The sequence below is a fragment of the Rattus norvegicus genome, chromosome 9, assembly GCF_036323735.1.
Source record: "Rattus norvegicus strain BN/NHsdMcwi chromosome 9, GRCr8, whole genome shotgun sequence".
Lineage (NCBI taxonomy): Eukaryota > Metazoa > Chordata > Mammalia > Rodentia > Muridae > Rattus > Rattus norvegicus.
In genome coordinates, this window is record NC_086027.1 from 3,895,509 (window position 1) to 3,906,064 (window position 10,556).

The 10,556-nt window shown below is 39.7% G+C and overlaps 1 protein-coding gene across 18 annotated transcripts in view; it reads right to left on the bottom strand.

Moving 5' to 3' along the window:
- The window catches only part of Tbc1d5 (TBC1 domain family, member 5), a 516,940-nt gene that overhangs the window by 155,477 nt on the left and 350,907 nt on the right, over window positions 1-10,556 (bottom strand). The window lies entirely within an intron of this gene.

Genomic DNA, 10,556 nt, shown 5'->3' on the forward strand with positions numbered 1-10,556 from the left:
TAGTTACATAAAGCTGTTTTTAAAAATAATGCTTTGAATTAAACGATACAATGCATACCAATGTCGGCATTAAGTCCCTTAACATCCTTACTCTCATACTAGGCTCAGCACCCAGAAAGGTCAGTCTTATTGAGTCTGGAATAGACGGGTGTTTGGCCATCTCCCTGGAGGAGTCAGACACAGTAACCCTGTTAGCATAATTTTACAACATGTGTTAACACTGCACTTGTAGAACAAGTGAAGAGCTGACGTGTCCTCTTACATTTATTCGGATGCCGTTCAATTTGATGAAGATTTCTGAGGGCCTAGTACACACCAGGTATTCAGATAACCATAACTGAGGCTGTACAGGACGGGAGGCGATACCATCTTCAACGTACTACAGGAAAACCTGTACTTTTATAACAATTAGATGACAATGCCCAATTGAGGGTAGGCAGAAGCGCTAAAGACATTTGTTTAAACCATGTCAGCAGGGATCTGACATAATAAAGCTTAGCTATGCTCCTTCTCCTCCCCTTCCTTCCCCAGCTCCCCCAGTTCCCTTCTTTATAGGCCTTGGAGTACATGCCTTGTACATTCCAGGCCAGCACTCTAGCCCCAGAGGTTTTGCTGCTTAAACTTTGTCTCCTACAAACAAAACAAACCAAATAAAAACATGAATGCAGTATTGATCCTTACTAATCCCGAGTCTACCAAAGCAGATAGTGACATGGCAAAACATTTAGTATTTTTAACTTTCCCCAATCCGCTCTGCAGAGCACTGCTTCAGTATTCTGCTTTCATAGCTCAATGGAGCACACACACTCCTTCAAATGCAAGAAGGAACCAAAACTCACTGTACTCTTTTCATTTTTTTCCAGGTTTTTAATCTATGTTTTTGCCATACCACTAACTGGTTTAGACCAGGCTAGCCTTACACAAAAATCTATCTCTTTAGGCCTCTGGAGAATTTGTGTTAAAGGCAAAAAAGAACAAAAGGTTCTTTTATGTGCATACAGGTAATGAAAGTCATAACAGGCTTTCCCAGTCAGAGGCTCCAAAGTAAAACTGTGGTAATATGGTAAAGAGTAACTGCCACAATACAAAAGCGGCTCTGTAACCACTGCTCTTGGTTTCAAAACACATTTGTTGTGCCCTGCCACCTCTTGCATGTGGCATCTGTGTAGCATCCCAGAATCCCTTTGCTATTCTTGAGGGAACTCAGGGTTTGGGGAGTCTCTTTCTTTGTACCTTAGTAGCAGCTGACAAGTAATAAGTCTAAGAGTTTCTATGACAGTGGCACAGGTGGTGGCTATACATCCACCCTCTTGCTCAGTATGTCTCTGACAAGTAGAATGCTGTGGTGATCTGAATAGGAATGGCCCTCATAAATTCATGTGTTTGAATGTTTGGCCCATAGGGAGTGGCACTACTAGAGAGGTGATTACACAGAGAAATTTCATGGCAACATAAATGAATACATTATGTATACCTCACTGCTAGCTATCTACATTTTTCTTCAAATTATTTAATTTTTTCCCTTTCATAGTTTATTTTTTTTTTTATTAACTTGAGTATTTCTTATATACATTTCAAGTGTTATTCCCTTTCCCGGTATCCGGGCAAACATCCCCCTCCCCCCTCCCCTTCCTTATGGGTGTTCCCCTCCCAACCCTCCCCCCATTGCCGCCCTCCCCCCACCAGTCTAGTTCACTGGGGGTTCAGTCTTAGCAGGACCCAGGGCTTCCCCTTCCACTGGTGCTCTTACTAGGATATGCATTGCTACCTATGAGGTCAGAATCCAGGGTCAGTCTATGTATAGTCTTTGGGTAGGGGCTTAGTCCCTGGAAGCTCTGGTTGCTTGGCATTGTTGTACATATGGAGTCTCGAGCCCCTTCAAGCTCTTCCAGTTCTTTCTCTGATTCCTTCAATAGGGGACCTATTCTCAGTTCAGTGGTTTGCTGCTGGCATTCGCCTCTGTATTTGCTGTATTCTGGCTGTGTCTCTTAGGAGCGATCTACATCCGGCTCCTGTCGGTCTGCACTTCTTTGCTTCATCCATCTTGTCTAATTGGGTGGCTGTATATGTATGGGCCACATGTGGGGCAGGCTCTAAATGGGTGTTCCTTAAGTCTCTGTTTTAATCTTTGCCTCTCCCTTCCCTGCCAAGGGTATTCTTTTTCCTCATTTAAAGAAGGAGTGAAGCATTCACATTTTGATCATCCATCTTGAGTTTCGTTTGTTCTAGGGATCTAGGGTAATTCAAGCATTTGGGCTAATAGCCACTTATCAATGAGTGCATACCATGTATGTCTTTCTGTGATTGGGTTAGCTCACTCAGGATGATGTTTTCCAGTTCCAACCATTTGCCTACGAATTTCATAAAGTCGTTGTTTTTGATAGCTGAGTAATATTCCATTGTGTAGATGTACCACATTTTCTGTATCCATTCCTCTGTTGAAGGGCATCTGGGTTCTTTCCAGCTTCTGGCTATTATAAATAAGGCTGCAATGAACATAGTGGAGCACGTGTCTTTTTTATATGTTGGGGCATCTTTTGGGTATATGCCCAAGAGAGGTATAGCTGGATCCTCAGGCAGTTCAATGTCCAATTTTCTGAGGAACCTCCAGACTGATTTCCAGAATGGTTGTACCAGTTTGCAATCCCACCAACAATGGAGGAGTGTTCCTCTTCCTCCACATCCTCGCCAGCATCTGTTGTCCCCCGAGTTTTTGATCTTAGCCATTCTCACTGGTGTGAGGTGAAATCTCAGGGTTGTTTTGATTTGCATTTCCCATATGACTAAAGATGTTGAACATTTCTTTAGGTGTTTCTCAGCCATTCGGCATTCCTCAGCTGTGAATTCTTTGTTTAGCTCTGAACCCCATTTTTTAATAGGGTTATTTGTTTCCCTGCAGTCTAACTTCTTCAGTTCTTTGTATATTTTGGATATAAGGCCTCTATCTGTTGTAGGATTGGTAAAGATCTTTTCCCAATCTGTTGGTTGCCGTTTTGTCCTAACCACCGTGTCCTTTGCCTTACAGAAGCTTTGTAGTTTTATGAGATCCCATTTGTCCATTCTTGATCTTAGAGCGTAAGCCATTGGTGTTTTGTTCAGGAAATTTTTTCCAGTGCCCATGTGTTCCAGATGCTTCCCTAGTTTTTCTTCTATTAGTTTGAGTGTGTCTGGTTTGATGTGGAGGTCCTTGATCCACTTGGACTTAAGCTTTGTACAGGGTGATAAGCATGGATTGATCTGCATTCTTCTACATGTTGACCTCCAGTTGAACCAGCACCATTTGCTGAAAATGCTGTCTTTTTTCCATTTGATGGTTTTGGCTCCTTTGTCAAAAATCAAGTGCCCATAGGTGTGTGGGTTCATTTCTGGGCCTTCAATTCTATTCCATTGGTCTATCTGTCTGTCTCTGTACCAATACCATGCAGTTTTTATCACTATTGCTCTGTAATACTGCTTGAGTTCAGGGATAGTGATTCCCCCTGAAGTCCTTTTATTGTTGAGGATAGCTTTAGCTATCCTGAGTTTTTTGTTATTCCAGATGAATTTGCAAATTGTTCTGTCTAACTCTTTGAAGAATTGGATTGGTATTTTGATGGGGATTGCATTGAATCTGTAGATTGCTTTTGGTAAAATGGCCATTTTTACTATATTAATCCTGCCAATCCATGAGCATGGGAGATCTTTCCATCTTCTGAGGTCTTCTTCAATTTCCTTCTTCAGTGTCTTGAAGTTCTTATTGTACAGATCTTTTACTTGCTTTGTTAAAGTCACTCCGAGGTACTTTATATTATTTGGGTCTATTATGAAGGGTGTCGTTTCCCTAATTTCTTTCTCGGCTTGTTTCTCTTTTGTGTAGAGGAAGGCTACTGATTTATTTGAGTTAATTTTATACCCAGCCACTTTGCTGAAGTTGTTTATCAGCTTTAGTAGTTCTCTGGTGGAACTTTTGGGATCACTTAAATACACTATCATATCATCTGCAAACAGTGATATTTTGACTTCTTCTTTTCCGATCTGTATCCCCTTGACCTCCTTTTGTTGTCTGATTGCTCTGGCTAGAACTTCAAGAACTATATTGAATAAGTAGGGAGAGAGTGGGCAGCCTTGTCTAGTCCCTGATTTTAGTGGGATTGCTTCAAGTTTCTCTCCATTTAGATTAATGTTAGCAACTGGTTTGCTGTATATGGCTTTTACTATGTTCAGGTATGGGCCTTGAATTCCTATTCTCTCCAGGACTTTTATCATGAAGGGGTGTTGAATTTTGTCAAATGCTTTCTCAGCGTCTAATGAAATGATCATGTGGTTTCGTTCTTTCAGTTTGTTTATATAATGGATCACGTTGATGGTTTTCCGTATATTAAACCATCCCTGCATGCCTGGGATGAAGCCTACTTGGTCATGGTGGATGATTGTTTTGATGTGCTCTTTGATTCGGTTTGCCAGAATTTTGTTGAGTATTTTTGCATCGATATTCATAAGGGAAATTGGTCTGAAGTTCTCTTTCTTTGTTGTGTCTTTGTGTGGTTTAGGTATAAGAGTAATTGTGGCTTCGTAGAAGGTATTCGGTAGTGATCCATCTGTCTCAATTTTGTGGAATAGTTTGGATAATATTGGTATGAGGTCTTCTATGAAGGTTTGGTAGAATTCTGCACTAAACCCGTCTGGACCTGGGCTCTTTTTGGTTGGGAGACCTTTAATGACTGCTTCTATTTCCTTAGGAGTTATGGGGTTGTTTAACTGGTTTATCTGTTCCTGATTTAACTTCGGTACCTGGTATCTGTCTAGGAAATTATCCATTTCCTGAAGATTTTCAAGTTTTGTTGAATATAGGTTTTTATAGTAAGATCTGATGATATTTTGAATTTCCTCTGAATCTGTTGTTATGTCTCCCTTTTCATTTCTGATTTTGTTAATTTGGACGCACTCTCTGTGTCCTCTCGTTAGTCTGGCTAAGGGTTTATCTATCTTGTTGATTTTCTCAAAGAACCAACTTTTGGTTCTGTTGATTCTTTCTATGGTCCTTTTTGTTTCTACTTGGTTGATTTCCGCTCTGAGTTTGATTATTTCCTGCCTTCTACTCCTCCTGGGTGTATGTGCTTCTTTTTGTTCTAGAGCTTTTAGGTGTGCTGTCAAGCTGCTGACATACGCTCTTTCCTGTTTCTTTCTGCAGGCACTCAGCGCTATGAGTTTTCCTCTTAGCACAGCTTTCATTGTGTCCCATAAGTTTGGGTATGTTGTACCTTCATTTTCATTAAATTCTAAAAAGTTTTTAATTTCTTTCTTTACTTCTTCCTTGACCAGGTTATCATTGAGTAGAGCATTGTTCAATTTCCAAGTATATGTGGGCATTCTTCCTTGATTGTTATTGAAGACCAGTTTTAGGCCGTGGTGGTCCGATAGCACGCATGGGATTATTTCTATCTTTCTGTACCTGTTGAGGCCCGTTTTTTGACCAATTATATGGTCAATTTTGGAGAAAGTACCATGAGGAGCTGAGAAGAAGGTATATCCTTTTGCTTTAGGATAGAATGTTCTATAAATATCTGTTAAGTCCATTTGGCTCATGACTTCTCTTAGTCTGTCTACATCTCTGTTCAATTTCTGTTTCCATGATCTGTCCATTGATGAGAGTGGGGTGTTGAAATCTCCCACTATTATTGTGTGAGGTGCAATATGTGTTTTGAGCTTTAGTAAGGTTTCTTTTATGTATGTAGGTGCCCTTGTATTTGGGGCATAGATATTTAGGATTGAGAGTTCATCTTGGTGGATTTTTCCTTTGATGAATATGAAGTGTCCTTCCTTATCTTTTTTGATGACTTTTAATTGAAAATTGATTTTATTTGATATTAGAATGGCTACTCCAGCTTGCTTCTTCTGACCATTTGCTTGGAAAATTGTTTTCCAGCCTTTCACTCTGAGGTAATGTCTGTCTTTGTCTCTGAGGTGTGTTTCCTGTAGGCAGCAGAATGCAGGGTCCTCATTGCGTATCCAGTTTGTTAATCTATGTCTTTTTATTGGGGAGTTGAGGCCATTGATATTGAGAGATATTAAGGAATAGTGATTATTGCTTCCCGTTATATTCATATTTGGATGTGAGGTTATGTTTGTGTGCTTTCATTCTCCTTGTTTTGTTGCCAAGACGATTAGTTTCTTGCTTCTTCTAGGTTATAGCTTGCCTCCTTATGTTGGGCTTTACCATTTATTATCCTTTGTAGTGCTGGATTTGTAGAAAGATATTGTGTAAATTTGGTTTTGTCATGGAATATCTTCGTTTCTCCATCTATGTTAATTGAGAGTTTTGCAGGATACAGTAACCTGGGCTGGCATTTGTGTTTTCTTAGGGTCTGTATGACATCAGTCCAGGATCTTCTGGCCTTCATAGTTTCTGGCGAGAAGTCTGGTGTGATTCTGATAGGTCTGCCTTTATATGTTACTTGACCTTTTTCCCTTACTGCTTTTAATATTCTTTCTTTATTTTGTGCGTTTGGTGTTTTGACTATTATGTGACGGGAGGTGTTTCTTTTCTGGTCCAATCTATTTGGAGTTCTGTAGGCTTCTTGTATGCCTATGGGTATCTCTTAAATTATTTAATTTTATATGGAGAAATAATTTTTTTTAGAGTAACAAGGCAGATGGAAAATTACCAAAAACCAAAACACAGACTTCCTTTAATGACCTTAAAATTAAGAACGATAGCTATCATGTCTCAGGTACTGATACACGATTGGCAACTTGTCATACATTGCATGCCCATCCCAAGAGGCTCCCTACTACCCTTTAAGAAGAGCAGCCCAACCATGCACTGCCTTCTATAGATGTGGACATGGTAGTGCAAAATAGACAACAATATCCTTAGGCCAAGGTCTCTGGTTGGACTGAGGAACTGAAACCATGGCCTTCAGCAGTATCTGAGGTTTTCCTCCATCTTACCAGACAGCATCATGACAAGGGTGTCTACATACAAGACAATTGTAGAGGTTTTCTAAAGACTATGTTTTAACCTCAGAGAAGTCACAGAAAGACGGTGCCTTTTAACACACACAGCTAGGTGCAGCAAATATTTAGAAATGGGTATTAAGTTCTTATATTTATAAGTGGGTTTGGCATACAGAACAAATAATCAAATATTTTATATAAAATTAAAAGCAATGGGGACTAGAGGTGGCTTAGTAGTTACAAGCACTTTCTGCTATTGCAGAAGACCTAACTTGTATTGGCAGTGTAGACATTTGGTGGCTTACAAATGCTTGTAACTGCACCATCCCCATGATTTAACAAGAAAAGCTAAAGGTTTACAATATTTACATTATTACAATAATGTCAATATGTAAGTGCTTGTAAGGCACCTGTCTCACAAAAGGCATACAGTGAGTACTACACTCTGAAAAAAGAGTATTTGTGAGGGCTTGTCACATGCAGAAAAACAAAAAACAAAAAAACAAAAAACCCTGCAGCTGGAGCAAAAAAAAAAAAAATGCTTTCCACAAGGCAAAGATCCTTACTATTTTGACTTTTCTACTACGAAATTATAATATATAGAATAGGATTTCAAATGGACTGGAAAAAACAGGAGAAACTAAGCCACAGAATCATTAAAAAAACAAAAACAAACAAACAAACAAAAAAAACAACCCAAACCCTGTAGAGTCTGCTAAGCTTCAGAGAAACCCAGGGTATAAAGCACGGTTACATCCTCCCCAGAAGGAGTGACTCTGTCAAACACTTAAGACCCTTGAAAGATGCTGCCCTCTGGAGCGTTCTCCTCTGGTGACCTTTAAGACACATATCACTCATTACAACTAGCCCTGAAGCCCTAGAACTACACAACTCATCTGGAAACGCTTGCGCAGGGTTGGCAAGCTATTACTCACTAGTACACTTTGTATAGGTAAAATATGACCTTAAAATTTACCTTTTTGAAATAAGGAAAACAGTTTTGAATTCAAACCAACACATTTCTTTTGTTCAATTTTTTTTTTAAAAAAAAAATGCTGTTACTCATTTCAAGATAAATTCAATTTAATAGAATTTACTCTAACTAGAGAACAGATAACAGCGTAAGAGTTATATTCCACAAGTTCTGACTTAAAATGTACAGCACTGCCAAATGTCAGGCCCGTCCAAATACATAAGACAGGGCTGTGTGTGTGTATGCTGCACAAGCACAGTCAAATAGCTCCAGAAGAGCCCGTGGCCCTTGATGTAAATCTGAGGTCAGTTAACTGAACACAGTTCCTTTTTCCTCCATGTTCCATTTTAATGGTTTTATTTTAAAATTATTCTGTAAGCACGCATTTATAGGGGTGCATATGAGTGCAGTTGCTTAAAGTTTCCAGAAGAGGGCAATACATTTCCCAGAGCTGCAGGCAGTTGTGAGTCACTTCATGTATATGAGGCAACTGAATTCCTGTCCTCTACAAGGGTGGGGGGTACTCATTATCCATTAAACTAATAAAATGAGATGCTACCATGTGGAGACAAAGTCTTCTGATTATAAATATCAGCACGAAGGTTAATAACTGTCAAGAGATGTACTTAGAATCAAAGCAACACAGCTCTTTTATTAAGAATGTGTAATGTAGAACAATCATAGTTTACAGAGACAATAAGAGCAATGAGTTAATAAACAAAGAAACCTGAAGGCTTTTTTTCTCATAATTTATTATACTTCAGTGACAATAACACCTTGTACTCATCATTGGAGCTCAAGGTCTAGCATTTCCAATATGTATGCATCTAAATGAATGCCTAAAATTTTTTGGTGCACACAAAGGTTTGAGACAAAAAAAAGTGATAAGCCCCATTCAGGGATCCCCCAGGGAGGTGGTGATTGAACACTGCTACTTGTGGGGGTTTAAATGATATACGTTGTCCATGGACTCTGGCATTTGAATGCTTGCTTGGTCCTCAGATGGTTGGCTGTGTTTGGGGAGGCCTGGGATGTGGTCGTCCTGGAGGATATATGTCACTGGGGCAAGGTTTGAGAACTTAAAGAACAATACCATTTCAAGTTCACTTATGCTGTTTTCCTCTTGTGATCTTGTGTGGTTTCTGCTGCCAGGCCTGTCTGCTGGCACACTTCCTCGCTGTGAGAGTAAAGGACTATTACTTCTCTGGAACCATAACCCCTAATGCATTCTGCCTTCTGATGCTTTGGTCATGGGGTTGTATCATAGCAAAAGAGAAATAACTCATATAGCAGTGTTTGTATCAGACAAAAACTCTACTGCTGAGAGACACAGCCAGACCAGTCCATTTCTTCCCCCTTTAAAGATATATGGACACATAAAGGAGTTCTTTCTTTGAAAAATACAGGTGAGCCAAATGAGTAGATTAAAAAAAATCACAACTTTTGATAATTTCATTCACAAGCACTATCTTCACATAATTCCTGCCCTCCAACTCTATCCCCTTCACACTCATGATCTTTTCTTAAATTATTATCGGTACACGTGCAGGAGCGCGCGCGCGCGCGCACACACACGCACACACACACACACACACACACACGCACGCACACACACACACACACACACACACACACACACACACACTTTTAAATACAATCTGCCAAGTCCATTTAGTGTTGCTTAAATGAATGTAAAGGTGCTTAGCGCTGACCACTTGGAACACTTTGCACTGACTGTGATTACAGGGTCTCAATAGTATCTTGGTCAGGAATGACAACTGTCATTGGAAATGGTTGGGAGTAGGTCCTGCTAACAGGGACCACTAAGGTGGCTCAGCAGACTAAAGCCCTTGCTACCATGCCTGATGACTTGATGATGTTAGTCCCTGGGATTCAGAGAACTAGTTCCCACAAACTGTCTGGTTGAACTCCAGATGTGTGGCACAGCACAACATGTACATGCAATAAACAGGGATACAGACCATGAACACATATAAACACAAGTAAAAAATTAAAAAAAGTGCTAACAGTATCCTATACATGTAGTTAGATTTTATGTATTCATTCATTCAACAAAACATTAATCAAAGTCCAGTTTTATTTCAAATACTGAGTTCAATCCTAAGAAGAGTCTCAAATTTCTTTTCATATTCCACTGGAAGTGCACAATAGTGTTTGCCATAAGAGCCGGGCTGGTAATTGTATAATGTTGGGATAACTCCTTTAAAGAAACCTGAGGTGGGCAAGGGTTTCCATCAATACCTGGAGGCAAGTAGACAGATAATACTGAGTGGACACTAAGTAGATCCTAAGGGTTTGGTGTTAATAAAATGATGATGTAAAAGGAAAGAACCTACATGAAACCTTTACTGTACATAGTGGACAGCAACATGTCCTCCAGGGAGGCAGTGAAAGGATAAACAAACTCTGGTATCTAAGCCAACAGATAAGATTCTTAAGCATTGAGCATTGACTCTTGTACTTTGTACATGTCAGAAAAGTACAAACTGGAGCATCGTAACTGCATATGACTAGTTAGGCCATTATGAACGTTCCACACTATGACCTTACGTGTATGACATATCAGAAAAACAATGGAGACACTACAAGGATGAACAGCCTCTAGGAGTCTTTGGGAGAGAGGAAT